This window comes from Podarcis raffonei, chromosome 8 (assembly GCF_027172205.1).
Source record: "Podarcis raffonei isolate rPodRaf1 chromosome 8, rPodRaf1.pri, whole genome shotgun sequence".
In the NCBI taxonomy this organism is placed as follows: Eukaryota; Metazoa; Chordata; class Lepidosauria; order Squamata; family Lacertidae; genus Podarcis; species Podarcis raffonei.
This window is the reverse complement of record NC_070609.1, coordinates 55,506,160-55,517,843: the sequence shown is the minus strand read 5'-3', so window position 1 is coordinate 55,517,843 and position 11,684 is coordinate 55,506,160. Positions and strand designations below refer to the sequence as shown.

At 44.1% G+C, this 11,684-nt stretch overlaps 1 long non-coding RNA gene across 1 annotated transcript; it reads left to right on the top strand.

Annotated features, from left to right (window-relative positions):
* Nucleotides 1-2,396: 2,396 nt before the first annotated feature.
* Nucleotides 2,397-10,954, top strand: LOC128420404 (uncharacterized). Its single transcript, XR_008332019.1, has 2 exons — nucleotides 2,397-2,573; nucleotides 10,664-10,954. It is a non-coding gene; the product is annotated as an uncharacterized LOC128420404 (long non-coding RNA).
* The last annotated feature ends 730 nt before the right edge of the window (nucleotides 10,955-11,684 follow it).

Sequence of the window (11,684 nt, the reverse complement as noted above, 5' to 3'; positions counted from 1 at the left end):
AGCCTCCATCTCAGGATGCAGGAAGTGACAAGCTGCCATTTAAAAATGTCCAGCAATGCATTTTAGCAACGGGTATTCGGACGCACACCACCTCCAATGATGCAGGGCATGGCACAAGTGGCTAGGGAGACATTTTCCCCCCTCTCATGATACTGGAGCTCAGGATCATCCAGTGAAGTTGGAAATTGGAAGATTTGAGATCTGTGGAACTCACTTCCACAAGATGTGGTGATGGTCAATAACCTGGGTGGCTTTTAAAGAGGATTAGACAAATTCATGGAGGATGAGGCTATGAATGGCTACTAAGCTTCTGAATACTAGTTGCTGGAATCACAAGTGGTGAGAGCACTGTTGTACTCAGGTTCTGTTCACAGGCTTCCCATTGGGGCAACTAGTTGGCCACCATGAGAACAGGACATAGGACTAGATGGGCCTTTGCTTGGTTTTGGCAGGGCTCCTCTTGAATTTTTCACTTCTCCAGGTTGTGATACCTGTTATTGTATTCAGTGGTCTCTGTTTGCCTGAGCTTGAGTCTGGACTAAGGATTCTGAGCCCCTGTGTTCTGATTCGATACATCACAGAACATTTCAGGATTTGGGCCTCTGCCATTGGCCCTTAAACTCCGAGTTATGATTCGCAGCTTGGGAGTTTAGATAGCCAATCACGTTGGGAGTGGGAGTGGCCCAGGCCTTCAGAAATGTATATAAGCAGTTGCTTTTCCCCTGTTGTCTAGTTCTGTAAGTTCAATAAAGGTTCTTGCTGTTATCATTGTGTCTTGCCTCATGGGAACCCACCTACACTTCAATACCATTCATATTTTCCTGTAATTTCTGTCTTTCTCACTAAGATGGAGTGAAAAACAGCTACCATTAACATTTCATCAACCCTCCCAAGTGGACATGCTAAGGACATTTTAAAAATCCTCAGGCACCAATTGCATCTTGGAACCGGCATAATATTCTGACAGATGTGAATTGTTGTGAGCAGATTGCTCTTTGAAACAACAGTTCCAAGAAACAAACTCTCTAATAGTGTAAAACTGTCTGGGAAAACACGCCAAGCTTTTCCGAACAGTGTTACCAAGTTTAACACATCCTGAAGTGGCTTATTAGTGGCCCCATTCAACCTTTTATATTTCCCAATAACAAGTCAACGTCTTCATCTTATCACATGGTGCGACAATTGACTGAGTCTAGGTAATGGAGCTGCCTGCGGGCTGCACAGTCTTATAGATTTTAATGACTCGTTAGGTACTTATTCACTTTTAACTTAAACAACTTGGCCATTTTGTAGAGAACGAACCTTTAAAACGGAATTAATGCTTTTTTAAAAAATGTAATTGAACCGCATAAGAGGCATTCCGCCAGAGGAATTCCATGTCTAAACCAGCAACTTTAATCTGGTTACCCCATTATTTGTTCTTTCCTCACTTTGCCCTGCCTGCACCTCTTGCAACTTTATCTACAGCTTAATGACCTTCTCAGGCTTCAAGGTTTATGTCAGTGGAATCGCTCTCTCTCTTTCTTTCTTTCTCCCCCCCCCTCAGAAAACAACAACAACATATTTTGCATTTTAATAAACATCCATGGACCTCAGTTTGATCACAGAAACTGACAGCTGCTTCTCTCCCCCTCTCCATCCACTTTTGGGCTGTACAGTGGTACGTCGGGTTAAGAACTTAATTCGTTCTGGAGGTCCATTCTTAACCTGAAACTGTTCTTAAACTGAGGTACCACTTTAGCTAATGGGGCCTCCTGCTGCTGCTGTGCTGCCGCCGTGCGATTTCTGTTCTCATCCTGAAGCAAAGTTCTTAACCCGAGGTACTATTTCTGGGTTAGAGGAGTCTTTAACCTGAAGCGTCTGTAACCTGAAGCATCTGTAACGCGAGGTACCACTCTAAATATTTTCCTTCTTGTTATCTGACCTGTGAGACCCAGAAGAATGCTCAAAACAAATTCATTTGAATTTCAGCTAGGTTGTGCCACCAATCAATTGCATTATTTATTTATTTTTTTATGGCTAAGGTAGTACAAAATGTGGGGTTGTGGCGGTGGCAAAAAACTACAAATTATGTCACTCCCTCCCTCTTTTTTTTCCCCTGCCCATGGCACCCGACTTGTGCTGGCACCCACGATATTTTATAAAGGTATGAGTACAGGCACTTGATATTCTTATTAAAAAAAACCAACCTACTATATATAATATATCTTGTGCTTTGATTCACAGGACCCCTAATGTAAAACTAATAGTTGTTTTTTAAAAAGCAAAATAGAGCATCAAAACCACCAACAATCACAAAACCCATAAAGTTCAGGCCAGAAATCAATCAATGTTTCTTTTCTTGCCCAGGCAGCAAAAAGAACTCAATTGACAGCATAACAAGGCAGGGCTGGCGCTAGTGGAAGGCATCACTGGGCACTTGCTGAGGCCAAAGCTCTGCAAAGGGCCTACTGCTGGCCTTGCCTTGGAATGAACCCCATTGTGAGACTTGGGCTGTACGCCCTGCCTCCAATTAAATATCTCTCTCCGTTCCGTAAAATGCCAAATGATTACAAGGAGCGGCTGATGCAATGGTAAGCTCCGAAATTAAATTTAGACACCATCAAAGCGGCTTGGAGAAGATTTGCTCATTTGTTGCCTATCCGAGTGATGTTTGCAGTACGTGAAAGGCAAAAAAACCACACACAAAAAACCCAGTTTCATTTTGGGAGTATCGTCTCCACTTAGCAAACACTTTATTAAGGAGACACATGCAAATAAGGGATCCTGTTCCATCTCTTTAACATAGCAACGACCAGCCTCTATTTTAATCTAACATCTGACTGTCAATTCTAATTACTAAGACGCATTAAGGGTTGGCAAAGAGATTGAGAGCAACTCCCATGAGTAACTTGACTTGAGTTAACCCAGAACGGATGATAATCATTGTCTATCTCTATGTGGTCTTGATGCCACATTACAGGATGAGAACCGTAGAAACAAGAGAAAGAGACTTTATTAAACCAAACTGTTATGGACGTCTTCTAATGTATAGTAAACATCTTTACAAGGAAGTTCCCCTTCCCTGTAGAAATTAATGCTTTATTATGGCAGTTTAGCAAATTTTCTCTTTATTGGCCAGGCTGTTCTTAGGAACATCTCAGTTTCTTTATTCCTACCCGTTTATGAGAGAGCTGCAGCTATAAACATCACTGGCTGAATACAAAGCTGGAAATTTCTTGATATTTCCAAGTTATTTTTTTATGATTCATGTACTGCTGTAATTTGGATGCTAATTTACCATTTACTGTTCAATTTGGCTTTGATTGAGTACAACCTTTCTCTTCCTGACTTCCAAGGGATCAGTGAGATCAGAGTATTGCTAGAGATGTAGGTATATGTTGCAATTCATTTTTTATATTTTAAGGGGAACAACCTTGTTATATTTTTGGCTTTGGGGTGTGTGTAAGTGAGAGAGCAAGAGAGATTCAGAGTGCGGCGGGGGGAATTATATGGTGGGAGTATGAACAGCACAATCTTTTACATAACACAATACTTTGTATCATATATCTTTGGAATGGATACGTGTGCATCCCTATAAATTTTTGTTTATGCTGAATTAGTAATATCAAATCTATTATGCAGTGCAACTGAATGAAGAACATCTGCGTGCAAACACAAAACATCTGCATTATAACCTTTCCTTCCTGGGGATGTATTTCATTGGAGACCAATGGTTGTGGGTATTGGGTATGTTTTGCCCCATCATAGTAGATGGGAGAGTGCTGTTCTGCTCTGGTCTTGATTGTGGGCCTCCCATGGGCATATGGTTGGCCACTGTGAGATCAGGATGTTGCACCAGAGGGACCACTGACCTGATCCAGCAGGACTATTCTTGTGTATACTATTACTGTCCCTATGAATGAATGACTCCTCCCCTCACAAAGTCATTTACTGGGGAACCTCCCCCCCTCCCCGGATATTCCAATATCTGCAACAATGAACATACTTTGCTCACTCCCTATTGCATCTCAGATTGTAACCCCTTTACTTTGTCCCACGGTTCTTAATGAGAGCCATTGAGAACTAAGATGGCTCATTTCTCTCAGGGATCAGGAACCTTCAGCCCACCCAGACGTTAGTGGGCTCCAACACCCATCAGCCCCAATCAGCATGGCTAATGTTTGGGGATTATAGGAGTTGTAGTCCAACATTATCTGGAGGGCCACATATTCCATGTCCTTGCTATAAGCCCTTGATGGGGATTGAGGTTGAATTCACACCATACAGTGAAAGCACATGAGTTCCCCCAAAGAATGATGGGAACTGTAGTTTGTTATGGGTGCTGGGAAGTATAGCTCTGGGGAGTAAACTACAGTTCCCATGATTCTTGGGGGGGGGTTGTGTTTTATATGTATGGTGTATACACAGCCTAAGTCTCATTGAAGCAAGTCTTCTCAGTGGGGCTTATGACTGAGGAGATGTGATTAAGAATACACTACAATAAGTCCTCATTTTATGTGTGGGTTTGATTCCAAGGGTTACACATATATGTGAAATACCTTCATAGTCAAACCTTTGGAGATGCCCCACAGGTAGCAGGTGGCGGGGATAGTGAGGTGGAATCTACACACATATATAAAAAACACTGTGAAAATGCTTTTTAAAAAAACGTTTTGAAAAATACATTGAATTTTGAATAGCTCACTGTCACCATCTAGTGTCACATCTGTATATTGCACTTTACAACACATTTAAAATGTTTTATTTGCAGCTGTGTAGTTGAGTTCCTTCCTGCCAACCTAGCAGTTCGAAAACACATCAAAGTGCAAGTAGATAAATAGGTACCGTTCTGGCAGGAAGGTAAACGGCGTTTCTGTGCACTGCTCTGGTTTGCCAGAAGCGGCTTAGTCATGCTGGCCACATGACCTGGAAGCTGTACGCCGGCTCCCTCGGCCAATAAAGCGAGATGAGCGCTGCAACCCCAGAGTTGGTCACGACTGGACCTAATGGTCAGGGGTCCCTTTACCTTTACCTAGCTGAGTCCCTAGAGCAGGGGTCAGCAAACTTTTCCCACTGTCCCTCAGACCTTGTGGGGGGCTGGACTATATTTTGAAAAAAGTACCCCACTCACGACCCTTCTCCACAGCACCAGACGAGCCCTGGTGGCTGCTTACCTGTGCTTTGCGAGCGGCAGTGGGTGGGGGCAGGGGGACGATGAGCAGTGCGAAAGGGCTGGCTCTGGAGAGGGGCTACTTAAAATGGCGCTCAGTCAACCGTGGCTCAACAAAGCCCAGCCTCCTTCCTTCTCTAGGTAGGGTGGGGAGAAGCCAGGAGAAGGGAGGGAGGAGGTGCCGCTGCCGCCACAGTGTGTGTGTGTGAAAATGGCGCAACCTGAACAATCAGAATCCTCACACCGATCCACGCAGCAATTCCTGGATCATCTGCAGGCCGGATCCAGAAGGCAATTGCGCCAGATCCGGCCCCCGGGCCGTAGTTTGCCGACTCATGCCCTATAGCATCCTCAGCACTCCTCAAACTGGTGCACTAAGTGGACCTTGTCCAGTAAGCAAGGCAGAGAGTTTAAAAGCTCTTTTTGTGTTGAGTGCCCAAGTGGAACTGGAATGAAAAGAGGTTTTAAGCTGTACGCCTTGCTTGGGACTTGACTTGTGCAATGTCAACCAGCCTGCCTTCGACTGCTTGTGGTTGAAATCGCGCAAGTTAAGATGAGGGATTACTGTATAAATGTATATATATCGCTCCATGATGGACTCCGCTTCTGGGTCATGCTACAGCAGGGATAGCCAATGCAGTGGCCTACAGAGGTTGCTGGAAGTTGCGCCCACCACCTTAAGGCATAATTTCACCACATACCACCTCCAGTTCTGCTCATGATTTGGGGTTTGTACAGAACAGATGCATAACCCCTCAGGGGACTGGTAGCAGCCTGAACGTGGTGCCTTCCTGTTACGGCAAACTCTTTTGTGTTGTTATTGAGCGGGATCGGTTTGGGCTGGAAATAAGGGCATTTCCAGCCTGAGAGAATGAAATGTTGGGGCCATTTTGGGACTGACCAGCAGATGTCTCTGTTTGATACAGAGACACATAATCCAGTCTTATGTCCTTCCCCCAGCTGCATTCTGTCCCCGACTGAAGTTTTCGCAAGGATGTTTTATATTTCATTTTGGACTTTACTGCCAATGCTAGACAAGGCTTCCCCCACCTGCAACCGTCAACCATGAAACGTCATTAGGAAATTATTGTGATGAGGAAGGCATTCATTCATATAGGAATGAGTGTTTTTCTGTGTAACGGGAGGAGGACATGGCCTGAGATAAAATTAACAGACTATTCTCCGGCATAATGACGACCTATTTGTTGTGCTGTTTCCAGAGAGACATTAGGAGCCCAACTGGAACACTGTTTTGAAAATGAATTTGTTAACAAACAAGGTTTTATTGTTGTAATTATTAACATTATAATCCCATCCGTCCTCCAAAGTGTTTGGGGTGACAGAGATGGCCCTCCCACCTTTTATTCACAGCACACAACATCCAGCCCAAGAATGTTTTCAGTTCTAGAGCTGAAATGTGTGTAGAAATAATAAAAAGACCTCTACACACATGCAGTGTTTCTAGTAACCATGACCACTGGACAATGGCAGTCGAGAACAGGGATCACCAAAGCTTTTGGGAGTTTTGAGAAAGTGTCATAGGCTGCAGCCCCGGAATGGCTGATGTGGGGTTGTGGCATAATACAAAATGGCTGCCAGGCAAGCCAAGCCAGTAGAAACAGTAACTGAGCACAAATAACATGTGTTGTGGGTTTGTTTGTTTTTTAAGGGAGGGATAGCCCCCTCCTCATATCTTGCCATCATGCCTAAATAAATTTCAAGTAGCTGTGGTAAGTGGATAGGAACCTTATACAACCACATCAGCCCAAGATTCTGCCTTGGTAAGTTGGATAATGAATGATAATAGTTCCCAGCACTGCTGATTTGTCAAGCCTTTCTCAAGTTTTCACACAAACAGCACCTTCCAAATTGGATTTGACACAGCAGAATAAACATCATCAACTTCAAACTAGGCCCTTGTTGCAACATGGTAAAATGTTGATGGAGACGGGGATTTGTGTGAGCATCTTTGTATCTTTTGCCTTCTCAGAAAAACAGTTGAAATAATTTTAGCACTACAGTGGTACCTCGGGTTACAGACCCTTCAGGTTACAGACTCCGCTAACCCAGAAATAGTACCTCAGGTTAAGAACTTTGCTTCAGGATGAGAACAGAAATTGTGCAGTGGTGGCACGGCGGCAGCGGGAGGCCCCATTAGCTAAAGTGGTGCTTCAGGTGAAGAACAGTTTCAGGTTAATAAAGGACCTCCGGAATGAATTAAGTTCTTAACCCGAGGTACCACCGTACTTATCTTTATGATCCCAGTCCAGAGTACAGTGGACGCTCGGGTTGCGAACATGATCCGTGCGGGAAGCACGTTTGCAACCTGCAGCGCCGCATGTGCACATGCGTAGGTTGCGATTCAGTGTTTCTGTGCATGCGCAAAGCGCGATTTAGCGCTTCTGCACATGCGCAAGCGCTGAAACCCAGAAGTAACCCATTCCGGTACTTCCAGGTTCGGCACAGTGCACAACCTGAAATCGTGCAACCCAAACCGTCTGTAACCCGATGTATGACTGTACTTTCTTATCTTTAATTTTTACTTCTGCAGGGAATTATTATTATTGTTTAAATTTGCATATCACCCTTCATCCAAATATCACAGGGCAGTTCACAACAGAAAAATACAAAATGAGACACAAAATACATAATAAAACAAAAACAGCCCACGACTCCCCTCCCACAAATGCATTTAAAAGGCCATAGAATGTTAATCAGCCCAAGGCCTGGTTATAGAGAAACATTTTGCCTGGTGCCTAAAGCTATGTAATGAAGGCACCAGGCAAGCTTCTCTAGGGAGGCCATTTCATAAAAGGGGAGCCACCACAGAAAAAGCCTATTAACTTACCACTCTCCGGACCTCTTGTGAAGGAGGAACACAAAGAAGGGCCTCAGATGATGATTGCAGGGTTTGGGTCAGTTCATATGGGGAGAGACAGTCCTTGAGATATTGTGGTCCTGAGCTGTTTAAGTCCTTGAAATTAATTGGCAGCCAGTACAGTTGGGCCAGGATCAGTGTAATATGCTCAAACCGTCTTGCCCCAGTAAGCAACCTGGCTGCCAAATTCTGCACCGTCTGAAGTTTTTGAACCATCTACAGAGGCAGCCCTACGTGTGATGCATTGTAGTCATCTAACCTAGAGGTTACCAGAGCATAGACAACAAAAGTTCAACTATCCCTGTCCAGACAGGGGCATAGATGGGAGGGGGTGTAACCACATCAATAGCAGGCAACCTCCTATCCATCTGCGTAGTCTAGGGAACCACCCACTAACAGTGCTTCAGTCTTAACTGGATTGAGCTTCAGCTTGTTGGCTCTCATCCAGTCCATTACCAAAGCAAGACAGCAGTCCAGCACTTCCACTGCCTCACCTGCAGATATAAAGGAGAAGTAGAGCTCTGTGTCCTCAGCATATTGCTGGCAACGTTTTCCAAAGGGAAGATATTGGCTGCATCTTTTCAAAGTGTTGCAGTAATGCTTTTATATAAGGATTTGGGGGGTTTCCCCCCCTACCCTGAAGCCCCCAGCTATAAATAAACACTTTAGCTTCTTATTTTTGATAATGGGCACCTCACACCCACCCTAATTCCAACACATTTTTTGATAGATTTCTGAGCCTGACTCAGTAGTTTTGGGGAAAATGTTTACCTTTGACAGTGAAGTTTTAAATGAGAGTTAATCACACTAAAGAGCTTCTTTCGTCAGACAAATTATATATTTACATACAATTCTCTAATTGCTTACAGTATGTTGCTTTCCAAATATAGCACCTGCTAGCAAGAGATGCTGTTAATTTAGATATAACTAGATAAGCAACAGAGTTTTGCATTGTAAAACCTCCCCCCACACACACACTCAAGTATTTTGTAAGGAAAATTCATTAATTTTACTGTGAGGCAGAGAGGGATTAAAAGAACAAGTTATTTGATTTGACAGGAATATATTTAATGGAGGGAAGCGTCTCTTAAGACATTTTATTGACTTGTAGATTGGGAATAGTAGGGTGCTCACAACAATGCTATCTGAGGTGCAAGTCTTTAGAAAAAGCTGAGCTGAAAAGTTTCCTGCAACTTCACTACCATATTTTCAGCCTGTGGGGTTGGAAGAGGCACTCTGCCATTATTTGGGGTGGGAGGACAATGCAGTTGGGTTATTACCTTTCCCTGCTGATGCTGGGCACTATTTTGTGATCCTCATATTTTTAAAGTAAGTTTAACTAAATTCCTTCCAAAACATTGCTTCCCTTTACTGCCTCCATCCTGAATTGGCTCTGAAGCCAATTCCTCCAGGTCGGGAAAGGATCAGAAAGAACTATAAGGATGTCACACAAGGGCAAGAGGGGGAGTAACTGCTGACAGCATCAAAAGCACACAAACAGCCACTGGCAGCTATAAATGTGGGTGAGTGGGTGGTGGTGCAGTTTCGGGGAATTCTTCCCTGCCTCCCAAACTTAAAGTGAACTCAGTGGGTCTTACTTCTGAGTAAACACGTATAGCAAGTGTGGGGAAACTTTTTCAGAAAGGGGGCCACATTCCCTTCTGAGGGCCACATGACGGTGGTGGGCAGGTCCAAATGGAAAAGTAGGCAGAGCAACAAATGTGAATTTTACCTTTACAGTAGGATAGTTCTATGCACACTCGCAGACTCTTCTCTGTCCTCCATTCAGACACTCAGAGTTAAAGAACATGTTCCAGCCAAGCCAAAACACCAAGATGGGTGCAAGGCAGGGCCATTGAGGGATGTTGCTCTGCTTAGAGTCCTGAGGGCCAGATGGAAAGGCCACATCCATCCCCGCAAGACCCGGCGTTCCCCATTGCACAGAAATGCACTGTGAAAACCTAAGAGGTGGGCTTTGCTGATGCCCAGAGGAGAACGACATTGGCACCTGGTGGGCATGTTTGAGGAAATCACTATCCGTGGACTTGGGAAGTGATCAAGGGGAATATAATTGCACTAGGGATGAGGCAAGAGGTGGAAGGTGGGGACAGGGATCACGATGCCTCTCCTTGCACCCTAGAGCTGAATAAGGATAGAAGAGGAGTCTGCTGGATCCAGCCAGTGGTCCATCTAGTCCAGCATCCTGTTCTCACAGTGAGCACACAAGTGCCTGTGTGAAACCCATAAGCAGGACCCAACCACAAGAGCCCTCTCCCTCTCCTGCAGTTTCCAGCAACTGGTATTCAGAAGCATTACAGCAGAGCAGAGCCATCATGGCTAGTAGCCACTGATAGCCTTCTCCTCCATGAATTTGTCTATTCCTCTTTTAAAGCCATCCAAGTTGGTGGCCATCACTGCCTCCTGTAAAGGGTGAGTTCCATAGTTTAACTAAACACTGCACGAAGAAGTCCTTTCTTTCATCTTCCAACGTTCAGTTTCATTAGACGCTCACAAGTTTTAGTGTTTATGAGAGAGGTCCATGCAATGGAATCGAGTCCCACCAGTACAACCTTCCTTCCACCAATTTTTACAAACTATGGCTCCAATTCTTACCCACTTCTTTCCATTTTTAGCTGTTCCCAGCCATTGCCCATTGGAGCTGAAGTTTGAAGAGCAAGTAGAGGTTGAAAGAACAGGAGAAAAAGCATCTCTGCATTCATTTATTTCTTTTCCTTAAAAAAAAAAAAAAATCCAGCTTGGGCAAGCCGCCTTAAGAGGATTGGAAAACACAGATGTAGCCAACACCAAAGGCTACCGAGCAAAGGATGGGAAGAAAGCAAAGCAGACCAAAGGCAAATGACTTAAATGCTGCTGAGATGAATTGCTGAAGCGAAAAAAATACATGTCAAGGCAATTATGGTTAACAGGGACTCAGAATGATCATGTTATGGTTGGCAACTCCACCAGACTGCTTGGCAAGGGGGGTGTTGGTTTTGAAGTATATAATTTGAGAGGTGTTCTCCAAAGGCTCTGGTAAACTTGCCAGTGCCTTACATTATCTACAAGCAGACAGGTGCCCCTTGAAGTCTACTGAGCTGCCAGACGGACATCTCTGCCAGGTTGTCACAGTCCTTCTGGGGAAACAATGATTCTCAGATGGTCCTTGGAACATGCTTTTCTTAGCTGTTCTTTTGTGACTGAGAAGCAAAAACATCTGTCTGGCCATTGTGTGAAATGATTGCTTATAATCTGCCCCTGGCTTCTAGGTTGGACTAAAGGGAATGGCCTCTAATGCTTTCCCTGGCATGGTTCCATCTGCAACCACATACAACCATGAGCAGAGATCACCTTATTCACCTAATTCATGCCATGGAGATATAGATATAGGCAGTGTTTTTTTCCCCTGGGGGTACGCAGGGGGTACGCATACCCCTAAACTTTTTGTGAATCTTTGTACTTTTGTCCATTTACTGTATTTATTTTTCCTGATTTGAATTATAAAATGGTGATTTTTCTGAGTCAAAATGAGAGTACCCCTAAACATTTTTTAAAGAAAAAAAGCACTACAGATAGAGATAGAGATAGAGATAGAGATAGAGAGAGAGAGATAGAGAGAGAGAGAGAGAGAGAGAGAGAGAGAGAGAGAGAGAGAGA